Below are 18,176 nucleotides of genomic sequence, written 5' to 3' on the forward strand. Positions count from 1 at the left end.
TTAGTTACAGTAACGTTAGCTAACATTACTATTACGGATACACTACTCGTGTAGAACTCAAAGTCTCTGGTACACTAACGTCAGCTGTGTAAATCAGCTTCACTTTCATTATACAGTAAAAGAGTGGTCCACATGTGAAAAACAAGAAAGAAAGAAAAATAAAAAAGAATACATACCTTTCTGTGTTGCCTGTCCCGGCTCCAACTTTCCTCCAAACATAACTTTCTTCTTCTCGCTCACATATGTTGATACGTCCCTTGCCTGGAGCACTTCCGTTGTATGAGTGAATATGCAGCGTTTTCTTTTTGCATTTGTTTTCTTATTTGCAGCGAGTTTCAGTATATGCAGCACGTTTCTCTATATGCAGCATTTTCCTGTTGCAATTGTTTTCTCATATGCAGCACGTTTCTCTATTTGCAGCGCGTTACTCTATTTGCAGCATTTTCCCTTTGTATTTGTTTTCTTTAATGCAGCATGTTTCTCTATTTGCATCGCGTTTGTCCTTGTCGGCAACTGTAGTTTAGCTCTGCACTCTCCCTTCCTAGCCTTTGGAAAGGAGATTTTGAAGAGAGGTACACCTTCCTCCGTTTTGGCCTGTGGTCGGTCTGCATTTTCATTATAATGGATAGCAGCCAGGTAGAGTCTGGAAGTATAAGACAAAATGTGTTAATATTGACAGATATTTTAGGCTATATTAGTATTAGTATTAAGTAAACAAACTTTCTTTTACCTGCACAGTATTCCAATAAAGGAAAAGACAACATTCTCTGGGGCAAAATGAAGGATGAGCCTCCAAAGATGAAGTTTGGTGGTGGGGGCTCAGTTTTGCAACATCCTTGAGCATTCTTTTGTTTGTCAGCAACTTCTTCAACTTGTAGAAGCTGGAGTTGCTGCAAACAATAAGAAAAGATCATATTAGAAAACAATACAGTACAAAATATTACAGCAATGATCTCTGTTGAATTTCTGAAAGTGACTAAATAATTATGTGTAGTTGTCTGTTTACTGTTTTGACATTTAGCCTGTATATTGGTAAAATATCTGCTTGGAGCCATTTATTCTTGTCAGTTGTCTTGCGGATCGCATGCTCGCACTTGGGGTAAAGAGGATCCTCATGTGTACAGACATCTCGCACATGGTTCAGGATCGCGGTCCACTTTGCAATTCTCTCTGGCCCGGAGGTTGAGCCAGCTGCAGTCCAGTATATGTGGTTATTGATGCTTTTCATCCACTTCTTGAGTTTCTCACAGTCTTTCTGCTTACTGATCACTTCCAGTTTCTTTAAAATTCCTACAATGAAAGCAAAATACATTCCACTTAGTAAAGATACTCATAAACTGAGTGATAACTCTATTGTAGCATTTCATAATCAATTTCAAAGCATTTGTTATTATTGACTCATAATGTCACAATTTCAAAGTAGGGATGTAACGATTACCGGTAAAATGGCAAACCGCAGGAAAATTCCCGATGGTTAGTGTTACCGTTTCAAATTTTAATTATCATTAAATCCGTGTTTGATAACCGCGCTTTGAAAAACTCAGGGTGATACTGCTCATTGCCTGGAAAGGCAGCAGCAGTCCCTCAGACACAGGCATGAATGTGCAGTTTGCAATGTTTGGCCTCTGATAACATGGCGGAAGGCACCGAAGGCACCCACATGGACCGTGCTCCGGAGATTTTTTCACCCCTCTAAAAGGACAAAGTCCATGACCACCACCCACAACTACACAGCGAGTGTACCTGTGCCTGGTTCACACTACACAACTTTTCTGCCTGTTCTGAAAGTCACTATGTCACATTACACGATTGTGGAGTCAAAAAATCGTGCCGTGACTTGGTCGACAGACATAACACACTACATGATGGTACTCACTAATTATCCACGGTTGTCATCGGGTTATTCTTGTCCTATTTTTATTACTTTTACTATTATTTGAGTCACTATGGTTCATGTGCCAGCCGAAATGTTGTTGTAGTCACCTAAAAAGTGCCAGCAGATGGCAGGAGCTACATTTGAAGTACCGTACGCAAACATTCAAGCTACTGAATCCTCCACAACAAGTTGCTACAAATGTTTCACAATAAAAGCCTATTTATAAAATGGAGGGATTCAGCCCAGGTTATAAGGGGCTTTTAATTTGAAACAAATCCAGGAAGTGTTGAGTTTGAAATGACAGCATGATGTATTAACTTTATAAAGACAATTTGTTTTTCAAAATAAAACTTGATTAAATGATTTCAGTGTGTGTGTAAGTATTTCTTGAACATTTGAGCACATTTCAGCAGATCAAAGATCAACGGTGGCTGTGAGCCGTACTGTGTTATTCCACCCAGATGCCCCTCCACCACCACCTCTGCCTCTAGATGGTTACAGGTTGGAGCCTACTGGCTGCCAGTTTGTGTGCAGTCTCCAGCAGCAGCTACATCTGCAGTCTCTAGAAACTCATTTGGAAATGGCCCGGAAAATAGAGGTTGCTACAAGGGAGCAGAGTGTCTCTGTAGAGTGGCACCGAGTCAGGAGGAATAGGATCACATCCTCCCGCTTCAGGGAGATTTGCCATGTCCGTGGTCAGAGCTCAGCAGAACACCTTGCTGAGCGAATAAAAAAAGGGTGTGGCTCAAACAGCATTGATGAAGAGGGGCCTTGCATTGGAGCCTGTTGCCATTCAGGAGTATTGTCGGGTAAAGAACACCAGTTACTGGCCTTGTGGCTTTGTCATTCACCCGGATGCTCCCTGGTTAGGGTCATCTCCTGACGGGGTTGTGTTTGATCCAACTGAAAATCCACCCTTTGGCCTGCTGGAGATCAAATGCCCAAATGCCAAAAGCTATGTTGACTGTACATACTTAAAATTGCAAAGCAACACCATGAAATTAAAAAAGCAGCACAGCTACTACTGGCAGGTCCAAGGCCAGCTCCTGATTACAGGAATGGAGTGGTGTGACTTTGTTGTGTTTGCAGAAGAGGACATGGTAATCCAGAGGATCTACAAAGATACAGAGGTTGCTGCAGTCATTAGGGAGAAGGGAGATTACTTCTTTTTTTACTTGTACATGGCATGTTGCTTGGAAATCTGAAGTCAGTGGTGTGTGATGTTGAGTAATGAAAAAACTCAAACTTTCAATTGTAAAAATAATAATAATAATAATAATAATTATCAGAAGTTATGACAGAGATATTGGTAAAGAGATGTTTGTAAATCAACCATGAATCTTTCATGTGGCCTGCAGTATTTTTATTTATTTTTTTTTAAAACATCACCTAATGTGATTTACTTCAGTGTAATTAAAGACTTGAAGCACAGAATGGTTGTTGCATTTGACTTTTTTTTATTAGAATAAGCCAGTAGAGTATTTTAACAGTACAAACATAGTCACCTTTCATTTTCATAATTTACAATCTCATTTATAAAAACAAACAAAATAGAAATGTAACAGGAATTCTCACTCCTTATCTCTAAACGGATAAAATTAACGTCATCTCAGATCTATTTTACAATTTGTAGAATGTTTTGGGCAATGTTAACAATGCTGACATGTAAATATTTGGCAGTCAACTGCTTTCAACAGACTTAAATATTAGTACAAAGGTTACGCTAGATGAATCATTTTATCAATTGGTATCACAAAATAAATGTACTTTCTACAACATAAATTAAAACTTGGATATAAATAGTATATAGAATATCTATCTATCTATCTATCTATCTATCTATAGATATCTCTCTATATATATATATATATATATATATCTAGGGCTGCAACGATTAATTGATAATTAACAATTGAATTAATCGACAACTATTTTGATAATCGTTTTGGGTCTTTTTTTTTTTAAAGAAGAAAAAGTCCAAATTCTCTGATTCCAGCTTCTTACATATGAATATTTTCTGGTTTCTTTTGTCTATGACAGTTAAGTGAAGATCTTTGGGTTGTGGACTGTTGGTTTGAGGATGTCCTCTTGGGCTTTGGGGAACAGTGATCAACATTTTTCACTATTTTATAGACCAAAAGCCGAACACTTTAATTGTTTTTATTTACTTTTTGTATCAGTAGCAGCAAAATATCAGCAGCAAAGTTGATTAAAAAATGTAATTTTCAATGAAGTATCATCTTTCTTGTGTTTATTATTAAGTTTGACATAATTAAAGGGACCTTGTGCTAAATTTAAAAGCTAACAGCTAAATACAGTATCTCACATAGGTGAATACACCCCACAGTGAACATGTCCAAATTGTGCCTAAAGTGTCAATATTTTGTGTGCCAACCATTATTATCAAGCACTGCCTTAACCCTTTTGGGCATGGAATTCACCAGAGCTCACAGGTTGCTTCAGGAATCCTCTCCCACTTCTCCATGATGACATAATGGAGCAGATGGATGTGAAGACACCTTGCGCTCCTCCACCTTCAGCTTGAGGATGCCCCACAGGTGCACAGGTGAGTTTAGGGCTAGATACATATTTGGCCAGTCCATCACCTTCACCTTCAGCTTCTTCAGCAAGGCAGTTGTCATCTACTAGGTGTGTTTTGGGTCATTATCATGTTGGAAAACTGCATTGCAGCTCAGTTTCTGAAGAGGGCGATCATGCCCTGCTTGGAATTCCTAAATGAACCGAGCTCCCCAGAGCCAGCAGCACTCATGCAGCCCCATACCATGATGCTGCCACCGCTATACTTGACTGTAGGCAAGGGACAGTTGTGTCCCTTGCCTACAGTCAAGTATGCGATCCATAATCCAATTAGTCAGCTAATCGGGTCAAAAGTCAGTGACTGGTCGACTATCAAAATAGTCGTTAGTTGAGGCTCTATTCAGCACTGTCAATTTGAAATAATGTTCTGTTATTGAATAAAGGGGTAGAAATAAAAAATGTATTTTTTTTTTAACTGATTCATCAATTAATCGAAAAAATAATCGACCAATTAATCGATTATTAAAATAACTGTTAGTTGCAGCCCTAAATAATTATGCTAGCAGGTAAAAACTGTTTAAAAAGTGACTGAGGGTGATGAGAAAAATATTGAGAAGGTGGTATTTGACTGAACATTAACTAGGAACCCAAGAAACTTCATACAGATGCACTTACAAACTACGGACTAGAATTAAAATTAATGTAGCGCAAGGCAACACCTGCAGCCCCAAATGTTTTTGAAAGTTTTAACTTCAAAGTCCAGAAATCATGTAATGCAACATCTGTAAACTGTACACAGTGTGCTCATGTTTATGCTCATGTTTTAGGTTGTAACTTCCATGAGTCACAATCAATGTTTACCTGCCCATGCCTTCACCAGTGGTCCATTCTGGTAGTTTACCAGGAAGCAAGCCACACTGAACAGCTGATCAATGCTTCCACACACTGATAGTGGTATGACTTTGTCAAAGAGTTTGTTCTCCATAACCCTCCGGATACACCGCTCAACATGGACTCTCAAGCGGGCAATAGACTGCGTCTGCTGAACATCCTCCCTACACATTTGGGTGTTCTTTGAAAGAAAGGCAGGTCGGTAAACCTTGCAGGGAACGAGGTTGTCCACAAGAAAGCCCTTGTCTACCATAATAGCCATGTCTGCCATGAGGAGTTTGGTAATGTCAGATAGATTGAAAATCTCCCTGTCGCTCATAGAACCTGCATACAGCGCAGACACAAAGGTGATGGGACCATGTGGTGCAATACCAATCATGGCCTTGAATGTGGTGTGTGATTTATATGTTGAAAACACCTCACTCTGCAAAAGGAGAGAGGAGGGAGTTTGGCAAAATATTTCTGTATAGTCAAGCACCACTTGTGTCAGGGAAAGATGAAAACTCTGGTGGTAAGTGAGCTTTGACTTCTTCTGCTGGTAGCCACAGGCAGATGGAACCAAGTAGATGGTACAGAAAGTGTGTCCAGGTAGCAATGATTCTGCTGACTGTGGTGCGATGAATACCAAAATGGTTGCAAGATCTCTGAGAGGCAGGCCCACAGACAGGTGCATCAGAAACAGCAGTAATTCATCTATGGGTGCAAGTTTCTGTGAAACTTATACTAACTAACTGTAAACAAATAATAAAGAAAAAAAACAAGCCCTGGTTATAGTTTCTTGACTTCTTATATAAAGACAAATAGGGTGTTATTATTTACCTTACATGTCTCGACTGCCAAAGCCTGCAGTCCTCATCAGAGGTGTTGCTCAAATAAATCAGCTGACAGGAAGCTTCAGCAACACATCTGATGAACACTTCAGGCTTTGGTAGTCAAGACATGTAAGGTAAATAATTTATATAAGAAGTAAAGAAACTAAGTGAAAACAGTGAAATCAGTCTAGCCATATACAGTACAGGCCAAAAGTTTGGACACACCTTCTCATTCAATGCGTTTTCTTTATTTTCATGACTATTTACATTGTAGATTCTCACTGAAGGCATCAAAACTATGAATGAACACATGTGGAGTTATGTACTTAACAAAAAAAGGTGAAATAACTGAAAACATGTTTTATATTCTAGTTTCTTCAAAATAGCCACCCTTTGCTCTGATTACTGCTTTGCACACTCTTGGCATTCTCTCCATGAGCTTCAAGAGGTAGTCACCTGAAATGGTTTTCCAACAGTCTTGAAGGAGTTCCCAGAGGTGTTTAGCACTTGTTGGCCCCTTTGCCTTCACTCTGCGGTCCAGCTCACCCCAAACCATCTCGATTGGGTTCAGGTCCGGTGACTGTGGAGGCCAGGTCATCTGCCGCAGCACTCCATCACTCTCCTTCTTGGTCAAATAGCCCTTACACAGCCTGGAGGTGTGTTTGGGGTCATTGTACTGTTGAAAAATAAATGATCGTCCAACTAAACGCAAACCGAATGGGATGGCATGTTGCTGCAGGATGCTGTGGTAACCATGCTGGTTCAGTGTGCCTTCAATTTTGAATAAATCCCCAACAGTGTCACCAGCAAAACACCCCCACACCATCACACCTCCTCCTCCATGCTTCACAGTGGGAACCAGGCATGTGGAATCCATCCGTTCACCTTTTCTGCGTCTCACAAAGACACGGCGGTTGGAACCAAAGATCTCAAATTTGGACTCATCAGACCAAAGCACAGATTTCCACTGGTCTAATGTCCATTCCTTGTGTTTCTTGGCCCAAACAAATCTCTTCTGCTTGTTGCCTCTCCTTAGCAGTGGTTTCCTAGCAGCTATTTGACCATGAAGGCCAGATTCGCGCAGTCTCCTCTTAACAGTTGTTCTAGAGATGGGTCTGCTGCTAGAACTCTGTGTGGCATTCATCTGGTCTCTGATCTGAGCTGCTGTTAACTTGCGATTTCTGAGGCTGGTGACTCGGATGAACTTATCCTCAGAAGCAGAGGTGACTCTTGGTCTTCCTTTCCTGGGTTGGTCCTCATGTGTGCCAGTTTCGTTGTAGCGCTTGATGGTTTTTGCGACTCCACTTGGGGACACATTTAAAGTTTTTGCAATTTTGCGGACTGACTGACCTTCATTACTTAAAGTAATGATGGCCACTCGTTTTTCTTTAGTTAGCTGATTGGTTCTTGCCATAATATGAATTTTAACAGTTGTCCAATAGGGCTGTCGGCTGTGTATTAACCTGACTTCTGCACAACACAACTGATGGTCCCAACCCCATTGATAAAGCAAGAAATTCCACTAATTAACCCTGATAAGGCACACCTGTGAAGTGGAAACCATTTCAGGTGACTACCTCTTGAAACTCATGGAGGAATAGCCAAGAGTGTGCAAAGCAGTAATCAGAGCAAAGGGTGGCTATTTTGAAGAAACTAGAATATAAAACATGTTTTCAGTTATTTCACCTTTTTTTGTTAAGTACATAACTCCACATGTGTTCATTCATAGTTTTGATGCCTTCAGTGAGAATCTACAATGTAAATAGTCATGAAAATAAAGAAAACGCATTGAATGAGAAGGTGTGTCCAAACTTTTGGCCTGTACTGTATATATATATATATATATATATATATATATATATATATATATATATATAGCTGTTACACACAACTAGTTACATAAGTTAATCAGCAGACGCTTTTGTACAGACAATTTACAAAATGTGCAATCACTAAAGTAGGTAAAACAGAACTCAGCCGAGTCATCATCCAACTGTGTCATTATCTTTCTATTTAATAAAGCAGAGACCAATTAAATCTAACCTATCTACAGTGTTAAGCATGACCTTCATTTCTTTTGTTTTTTGAGACCCTAATTACATAACTTACTATTGCTCTTAGTTGAGTTGGCTCATTGCTGTTGGCAGAGGCAGCATTGGCACTGGTGATCCGCACCATCTTAGTTTTTACAGCAGGCTCCACCAGTTGCCAAAAGGCTTGGAAATGCTTGTATGATGCAAATCTAAAAATTTAATGATAATCACTTTAGACTTTTTTAGATTATGGTTGTTTACTATGCATTACTGAGAAACACAGACAGTCTCTCTCTCACACACATGCGATCACTCACTCACTCACACACATGCACTCACGCACGCACTCACTCACTCACACACGCACTCACTCACACACACGTTAATTTAATACTATTCAAAAAACAAACAAAAACAATGACCAACCTTGTGTAAAAATGAATATCCTCGTCTGATCCTGCAAGGCGTTGCAACCCAAAACGAGACTGCAGCTGTAAAGTTTCAAGCTGGTTTTGTAGCTCCTGCACTTTTCTCTTCAGTGCTTCGTTTTCGCTTGCCAACTCATCTGACATTACTGAGGTCATCGGAGTAACGCAGTAATCATGCTCAGGCGCCAACTGCACTTCCATCTCGGAGTCGGAGTCAGACGCTGCTAAGTCCGGGGAAGGGCATCTCGGCCGGCGGACCCAAACATTAAGCCTCGGTGCGGGTATGGTGTAATCATTCCAGGCAAACAGAGAAGGTACGGCTCCTTTGTTTAGTCTTCTCTGTCCCCCAGCTGTCACAGCGAAGTCACCAGTCTGGAAATGCCGACTACAGAGGCGTGTATTTTGGGTGGGACTGAAGTTGTCTCTTCGGATCTTAATGAGCCACTGAGCCCGTACCTCCGGATCAATTGGAAACTGATGAAAACTAATTTCTGAGTTGTACCTCGACGAATTAGCACATTGAGGCACACAATAATGCAGGGACGTTTTCTTCTCTTGCCGTTGATATGTCATTCGTTTCTCCTTAATCTTAAATACACTCATGTTCGCTTTCTATCCACTTCTTCTCGCTTCTCCACTACAATCGGAAACAGTAATGCTCACCCCGAAGAACCCGGAAGTTAAACGACGCCCTCTTGTGCCCCGGGCCAATAACCGTGATATGAAATTTTCATACGGTTACATCTCTATTTCAAAGCAAGGACAAGTAATTTCACGAAATGGGAGCTTTGTGCAACCTTCAACAAAATCTAACATCAGGTCCTTCTCACTATAAGGTTATCACAGCTCATAGAAAAGGAAAAGGCTGGAGCAAAACTGACAGATTTTGTATGGTATAAAGTACAATGAACGTCAATCAGTTCTATATTGGCACTATGTTGTTGTGATACTTATGAAAATCTGAAAATATACCTTTTGCCATGTGCCAGACATTGAAGTGATGTTTCCCTCCCTGAGGAACTTCTGTACTTGTGGATGACGGTCGGTGACATTGCAAGCAAGGGTGACGCCATGCGACTCCAGCAATGCTAGACTCCTCAGGAGTCAGGCCCTCTTTCTCCATGTGGTAGCTACCACCAACCTCGTTGCTCTGTCACCACAGAAAAACAACATATTAATAGAAAATGCATTATAGACTTTGATTTTCAAATTACAACCAATAACCCCTTTACAAAGTCAATTTTAACAATTCACCTGAACCAACTGAATGTCCACAACAGTGTTAGTATCGAGATCCATCATTGTATAACTCCCATACTTTGCAGTGACCTGTTAAAAACTGTGTTCAAATAGTGACATTAGTAATCACTATTCAATACTTTGGTATAATGTCTGGCATTTTATTTAAGTCACTCCTTTGAACTTCACACAATATCTAACCCCTGTATAAACTGCACTATTTCAGTAAAATAACAATACCTGGAGAGTCAGCCCTCATGTCACCACCAAGTATCACTTTTCCCTCCTGACTTAGCCGCTGCAGATTCACATCCTGTGTGACTTTCCAGTGGTGAATAACTGCCGGTTCAATGAAAGCTCTGGCATGCCAGCGAAATGTTTCATACCGAAACAAGTGTAGCTTCATTGCCTTGAAGACCTGTTGGTGTGGGGGGATAAATGATACATGTAATTTCATCTAAATAGAAGTAATTCACAGTCAAAGTAACTACAGTTGCACATCATTTACCTTTTCGATTTTTAAGAAAGATGCACCACTCAGGTACACAGCGGCAGAAAGGTGGAGGTTTCCAGCTGGCATGCTCCCAAGGATAGGCTGGCTATTCCGGTGTCTTCTGAAGGCCAAAACACACCGGCGGCGTACGACGCGAGTCAAAACAGCCGCCCCCATTATTTTCTATTTACAAACACACACCGGCGGCGGCTCGACGCGCGTCGACATGCCGTGCCACGGCACTTTACGCTATTGTCCTATTTTTCCAGCGTCACCGCCTTTGAAAAAGCGCTATTTTGTACTTCCCAGCCTAGAGGACTGGAGTGTGCAATAGAAATCCGGTTGACGCCCCACAGCGCGACGCTTTTTGTATGTGTTGGAGGCGGCACTTGACTCGCATCAATGACGCCGCCGTCATATGACGCCGCCGGTGTGTTTTGGCCTTAAATGTGCAATGGGGGCACTGCTGCTTCACAGACAGGAATGTCCCCAGCCTTTGGGTCCTCACATCACATGCCCGCGTGCAGACCGGACATACATTAAACAACTCCATAATGCAGTTCTCATGCACTATGTATTTTTGGATGTTGTGTGTGGGAGTGGATGAATCTTCTCTATATCAAACCACAAAGAAAGTAAAACACATTTTGCGTTAAACAGATTGAGCTTTCATCTGGACTGTACTTTAAACCATCACACTCTTCGCAGCTTGTTTATTAATCTTTATGCACATAAACAATCCTAAAAGTAATGCTATAAAAAAACAACAGTCTCACTGAGACTAATCCTTTATGTTAGAATGCCATACAATTTATAAAAATGATGAAAGTTCTGATGAGCCACACATACATCTTCACTCTCACACACAGATAATGAAACACATAATGAAAGCAAAGAAAAAAGCCAGAATACTTACTAACTACATCAAAAGTAAATGTACTGAAGGTGGATAGTACATACCTTCACTTCTAAAGTGGGGCTGCAGAGTTCTTAAGGATAGCTGTGTGCCTACAGTATCTGTTTCCAGTTGGTCTGTCTGGCAGGCAACGTCCCTTGAGAGAGGCAGCTGAATGTAAGCACTTGATGTGCTGGCCCGTGTAGAAAAAAACGAGGTCAAACTAGTACTCAAATTATTACTTTGTATATCTTCGAAGTGCAAGTTGTAAGAAATAGAAGATAAACATGTTTAGTGAATTCATTAGGCCTATCACCACAGATACGGCTATTGTTGAGGTCAGTGCCTGCAGCCCCGTTGCTGTTTTAGGCGTCTCGAATTTTGCCCATTCTTATCCGATCACCCTGGTTTGCAGAGGTACACACTCATAGTCATTTCAATGAGGGGAAAGGCGCCATAACACCAACAGCAGGATGGCTATCCAAATAACAAAGAAGTGTACAATGCTCGCTTTACAGTGAATGAGCTCCGGAAGTCACGTGATTCGGTTTCTTTACACCGCCATGTTGGCAGTCAAGTCTTGAGTGAAAATGAATGGTACAACCTGATCTCACAGAAATACATGAAATGACCACGACCTCTTAACACCGCATTCCGTGGTAGCAGCACGTAATGGGTTGAAATTACGTGTCGGTACCACGGAAACAATGCCAATGTAAAGTCGATTAGGATCCTCTCCCGTGGTGGACACATGGATTCCCTGATTCAATTACACCACGTCAACCTCGTTTTCCTCAATGATATCTTTAACATTCCTGTATACACACAAATACACGGATGTGTCCTTGATAACTCAACAATATGACAGGTTAATGTCAAGGCCATAAAATAAAATAAATGTATTTTGCCAGCATTTGATAGCATAGGGCTTAAAGCCTAAAGCTTAAATTGTGCTGTGGACGGATGGGGCGTGTTCCACTACTATTTTGTAGCTACTGTCTGCCGTCTGTGGGCTTCATTCCATTTCAGATTGCCGTCCGTCTGCCGTAACCGAATCCAAACGCCACTAATATATAAATAAATAAGAAGAAAAAAATAAGGCTGAGCATGGAAGAACCAGAGAGGAAACACCATCACATGGAGCCGTCCTCCCCTGGCAACCCAGCCACCCTCCACTCCACCAGGGGAGAGCGGATCCCAAGCCAGTGCCACAGAACCAGCGGCTGCCCCGCTGGTTATACCTCCGGCCGTGGCAGCTGTCACACAAACCGCTGCTGAAAATTATACATTTTGATACAGGTAGGCTATACATATTGCAAAACTCTGTAAAAGTACACCAAAGCATATTTTCGTTTCCCAATATTTATTTTTCCATTCATACGGTAAATAAAAAAACATTTTGTTAGTAATAAAAAACAAATGTAATCTCAATGTGACCGCACCAGCCAGCGGGACTGTGGCTGAACCACTTCCAATGTTCATTCATTCATTCATTCAATCACGTGTTCAATGTGTGTGTGTCAGAGAGGAGTATCGATAAAAAAAACGTTTCCAGTAATTATTTCGGTGTTTATTTTTTTATTCTTCTGTTTTTTTTAATTAAAATGCGTAATATAGCCAACAATATTATAGACCAGAATGTAGACTGTAGAATTGTAGAATGTATTTAGCAAATCACCACTCTCAACTGGAGACAGCAGAAAAAAAAAAAAAAAAGGCATCATTAAAAGAAAACAAATAGTGTCAATTAATTGACATGAGACATTGGAGAGGTTGTCTCCTATCTATAGTCTGTAATATTTTTTTCATTTTATCATAACTTCTCGGAAATTACTCAAAAGTAGAACATACTAAAGTAAATACAATAATAGGCTAAATAGTATCTAAGCAATAATAAAGTGTCGAAACAATAATAAATATTATCTAAGTTATCTATTAGGCTACCATTCCACTCTGTAAATAGATTTTAAAATTTCAATATGATTTTATTATTTTTGCTTATTTCATTATTGTTATTATTGGTTTTACTTTTTAGTAGTATTGTATTATCTGAGGATGACTCATTTTAGTAACTATCTACAGTAAAAAAGATTAAAAAAAACAAGCAAAGAAACAAACAAAACTCATTTTATACACTGGGCCATCAAAGTGCTCTCTGAAACTACACCTGGCATGGCTGTGTCCAAAAATGAAAAAATCAAAACTTTGTCATAGAGCTAAACCAAATACATCATTGGAAAGGTCTCAACCTGGAGCGTAACATATGTCAATATGATGATTCTACATGGCTCCTGCTTTCAGCCATTGACCTTTGAACCTTGACCTCAGTGCATGTTTGAGGGCTTATAACTCAGCAACAAAAGGGGGTACAGACATGGGACCAACTGTTATAGAGAGCTCTTGACCTCAACTATCATGTGAGTGGAGTCATCAACTGGGGGTGCTGTCAGATATGGGTAAAATATGGATAAAATTAATTTTCACCTATTTAGAAATTAGATATTTAAAATCTGATTACACAAGTGTGTTTACCATCCCCTTAAAGTCCACAGTGTACTCTCAATTCAGTGTTTACAACTTCCAAATCTAGGAAAAACACTTAGATTTTTTAAAAACTACAATTCCCTGGGACCGCACCATGCAGCTTGATACATATCAGCGGGTCCATGTCATTGGTTCGACAGCCCATTGGTTCGACATCCCATTAGTCCGACTGTCCGCGGTGCTGAACGGCTCACGGCGGGCGTATGGTGCGCCGCGACCAGCTTGAGGCGGAGCAGGCTCACGGCTTATGTGTTTGCCACTTTCTTTTTCATTTTAACCCACACCATGATCTTTTCCTGACCCTAACCAAGTGGTTTTTGTGCCTAAACCTAACCAGACCTTAACCACAGGGCGTCATGATGATTTCGGAACGTACTTCGGAACAATGAGTTTAATATGGCTGGAACAATGGGATGTCGAACCAATGGGCTGTCGAACCAATGGGCAGTTCCCATATCAGCAACATAGTTGTAGTTCTTCTGATTTGCAAAGTAGGGCTCTAAATAGGGCTGTAAAAAGATATATCTACTGAATATATCTAATATCTAGTAAAGCTGAACTAGTTATGCACTGCATCTAGATGAACTATGTTAAGAAAAAGTAAAGATGTCGGCTAATTTTCGATATTTTAGCTAATACGCTAGAAGCAACATTTTTGGGACAGTAGGTTTGTTTGTGGCTTGCTGTAAAATAGGGTCGTAAAAAGATACATCTACTGAATATATCTAATATCTAGTAAAGCCGAACTGGTTATTACACTGCACCTAGATGAACTATGTTAAGAAAAAAAGCAAGGATGTTAGCTAATCGTAGTTATTTTAGATAGTACTCTAAAAACGGCGTTTTTGGGACAGTAGGTTTTTTGCGGCTTGTTGTAAAATAGAGTCATAAAAAGATACATCTACTGAATATATCAAATGTCTAGTAAGTTATTTACTATTGTGTGGGTGTTTCTGTATGAGTGCGACTGTGTGAATGAAAACAAACTCTCCTACACCCAATCCGAACTTCGGGCTGTAGGTTTTACGAGCCAGACAGTGATTACGAGCTTCAGCGGTCGCACAATATCCCAGAGGAAATAGCAAGAACACCGGGCTCTCCCTGGCTTGTTACCGGGCCACCGAGAAGGCGTCGCCGGCGGAGACACCGCAAACAGAAGAGGGGCTGCAGAGCGGGACTGCTAGTCAGGTTAGCGCGGCAGCCGCACAAACCACCGATCCCAAGCATCTTCCTGACTAACGCCAGATCCATCGTCCACAAGACAGACGAACTACAGCTGCTGCTGGCGAGTAACAACACAATTCGGGACTGCTGTGTGATTATTATCTCGGAATCGTGGCTACATCCGCTCATCCCCGATGCCGCTGTTCAGCTACCGGGCCGGAGCCTACACCGCCATGACAGAAACACGGACTGGGGTAAGAGTAAAGGAGGAGGACTGTGTATCTACACACACAACAACTGGTGCACAAACGGCAGAATTATTCACACCCACTGCTGCCCGGACTTGGAGGCTATCTCAGTTGTGTGCAGGCCCTTCTATCTGCCTAGAGAGCTAACGATGGTAGTCATAACAGCTGTTTACATCCCACCCGATGCTAACGCTAGCATAGCCCTCTTGCTCCTGCATGACATCATCACCAGGCAGATGCGGGATCACCCAGATGGGGCTTTCATAGTAGCTGGAGACTTTTATAGAGCCTGTCTAACATCTGTGTTACCCAGATTTGTACAGTATGTGCATTGTCCCACCAGAGGGGAAAACACGTTAGACAAGGTCTACTCCAACCTGAAACAGGCATATAAAACTGTACCCCTCCCCCATCTAGACATGTCTGACCACCTCTCCCTGCTCCTTGTCCCTGCCTACATCCCCTTCAGGAAGAAAGCTAAGCCAGAGACAAAGACAGTACTAACCTGGCCTGAGGGAGCTCTCGACCAGCTACAGGATTGCTTCCTGAACACAGACTGGAAGATTTTTGAACACCCAGAGCTTTAGGTACACACTGACATTGTACTATCATATATTAAGCACTGTACAGCCACTGTCACTGTGAGCAAGATGGTCCAGGTTTACCCAAATCAGAAACCCTGGATGACTCCTGCTGTTAGGGCTCTGCTGAGGGCCAGAAATGCGGCCTTCAAGTCTGGTGACAGAGCTCTGTACAGCACGGCAAGATCTGATCTCAGGAGAGGAATCAAAGCAGCCAAAGAGGAGTACAGGAGGAAAGTGGAGTCACATCTAGAGGACAACAACTCAAGGCGGGTGTGGCAAGGCATCCAGCAGCTGACGAACTATAAAGGCAGCTTACCAGCTGCAGCAGCCAGTACGGATGCCTCGCTAGCAGAAGAACTAAACCACTTCTTCGCTCGCTTCGAGGCGTCCGGTTCCACAACTCTGCTGATGCCCCAACCACAACCCTCCAGTCCCCATACTCTCAACCTCCAGGTCCATCAGGTGAGGCGTGTTCTGCTGGGGATTAACCCGAGGAAAGCTGCTGGACCGGATGGAGTACTGGGCAAAGTGCTCCGTTCTTGTGCTGACCAGCTGGCAGGAGTCCTGACAGGGATTTTTAACACCTCCCTGTCTCTTGCTGAAGTCCCACCCTGTATAAAGGCAGCCACCATTATCCCGGTGCCGAAGAAAACAACCATCAAGGACCTCATGGACTACAGACCGGTAGCACTGACATCTGTAGTAATGAAGTGCTTTGAGAAGCTTGTCTTTTAACACCTCAAAGCCAGTCTCCCCAGGAACTTTGACCCTCACAAACTGCTCAACAGAGGACGCCATCGCCACAGCTCTGCACACGGCTCTGAGCCATTTGCAGCTCCCAGGGACCTATGTCAGGATGTTGTTTGTCGATTACAGCTCGGCTTTCAACACCATCATCCCTGATATACTAGTGGAGAAGCTGGCGAACCTGCCCCCCCCCCCCCCCCGCTCCTGGATTAAGAACTTTCTTACCAACCGTCCACAGGTCGTCAAGGTGGGTCAGCTCTACTCCTCCACTCTGACGCTCAGCACAGGCTCTCCCCAGGGCTGTGTACTGAGCCCCCTCCTGTACACCCTTTACACCTCTGTCTGCACTCCCATCCACCCCTTGAATACCATCATAAAGTTCGCTGACAATACCACTGTGGTTGGCTTGATCACGGGGGGGACGAGTCAGCGTACAGAGAGGAAATACAGGAGCTGTCAGAGTGGTGCACAAAAAACAACTTGGAGCTGAACACCACAAAGACCAAAGAAATGGTCCTTGACTTCAGGAAGCAGAGAGGGGACCATGCTACACTCACCATCTATGGAGAGTGTGTGGAGAGAGTGGCCTCCTTTAAGTTCCTGGGGTCACACATCTCAGAGGACCTCAGCTGGATGATCAACACATCAGCACTGATTAAGAAGGCCCAGCAGAGACTCCACTTTCTGCGAGTGCTACGGAGGCACCACCTGGAGGAGAAACTGCTGGTGTCCTTCTATAAGGCCACCGTAGAGTCAGTGCTGATGTACTGTGTGTCTGCATGGTTTGCTGCCTGCTCAGCTGCAGACAGGAAGGCTCTGCAGAGGGTAACCAGGACGGCAGAAAAGATCATCGGTTGCCCTCTGCCCCCCCTGATGGACATTGCCCGCTCCCGCTGTCTTAGCAGAGCACAGAGGATCTCTGCAGACCCCTCCCACCCTGGTCAGAGTCTGTTCAAACTGCTGCCATCAGGAAGGTGGTTCAGGTCCCTGAAATCCAGGACCAACAGACTTAAAGACAGTTTTTATCCTTGGGCCATTAGAACCCTCAACTCCTCACTCTAACCACTGCTGCTTTTATCACCCGTTAAATTGTTAACTTACTGAATAACTGTTTACATCAACGAATCTGTGCAATATCTGTGTACTTTACCTTGCACTACAGGACTTGCACTTTTGGGAGTGCATCATTGTATATTACTGTGTATTCTTTTTGACTCCTATATTTATTTGACTCTTTTAATTTTTTTATTTGACTCCTTTATTACTATGCCATTCTTTTATACTACTTAATTTTTTTTACAGATGCTATCCTTTTTTTCTACTTGACAATGCACTGTACTGAGGAAGCTGCTACAATTTCGTCATGCACCAGTATGATGACAGTAAAGGAAATTCTGATTCTGATTCTAAAGCTGAACTAGTAATGGCACTGCACCTAGATGAAATATGTTAAGAAAAAGTAGGCATGATGGTTAATTTCAGATATTTTAGCAAGTTCTCTAGAAACTGCGTTTTTGGGACTGAATATTTGAATAGGCTATAACAAATATCTAGTACAGCCGAACTATCACGTTATTATCATAATTATTATTATATCAAGAACACTTCCGCGTTTTTGTGTGTATACAGGAATGTTAAAGATATCATTGAGGAAAACGAGGTTGACGTGACGTAATTGAATCAG

At 42.0% G+C, this 18,176-nt stretch overlaps 1 protein-coding gene and 2 pseudogenes across 1 annotated transcript in view; 1 reads left to right on the plus strand and 2 right to left on the minus strand.

Annotated features, from left to right (window-relative positions):
- The window catches only part of LOC144463620 (uncharacterized), a 474,714-nt gene that overhangs the window by 391,388 nt on the left and 65,150 nt on the right, over window positions 1-18,176 (plus strand). The window lies entirely within an intron of this gene.
- LOC144463552 (uncharacterized) lies at window positions 417-10,223 on the minus strand (annotated as a pseudogene).
- LOC144465082 (uncharacterized) lies at window positions 4,793-8,295 on the minus strand (annotated as a pseudogene).

Source organism: Epinephelus lanceolatus, chromosome 1 (assembly GCF_041903045.1).
Source record: "Epinephelus lanceolatus isolate andai-2023 chromosome 1, ASM4190304v1, whole genome shotgun sequence".
NCBI lineage: Eukaryota > Metazoa > Chordata > Actinopteri > Perciformes > Serranidae > Epinephelus > Epinephelus lanceolatus.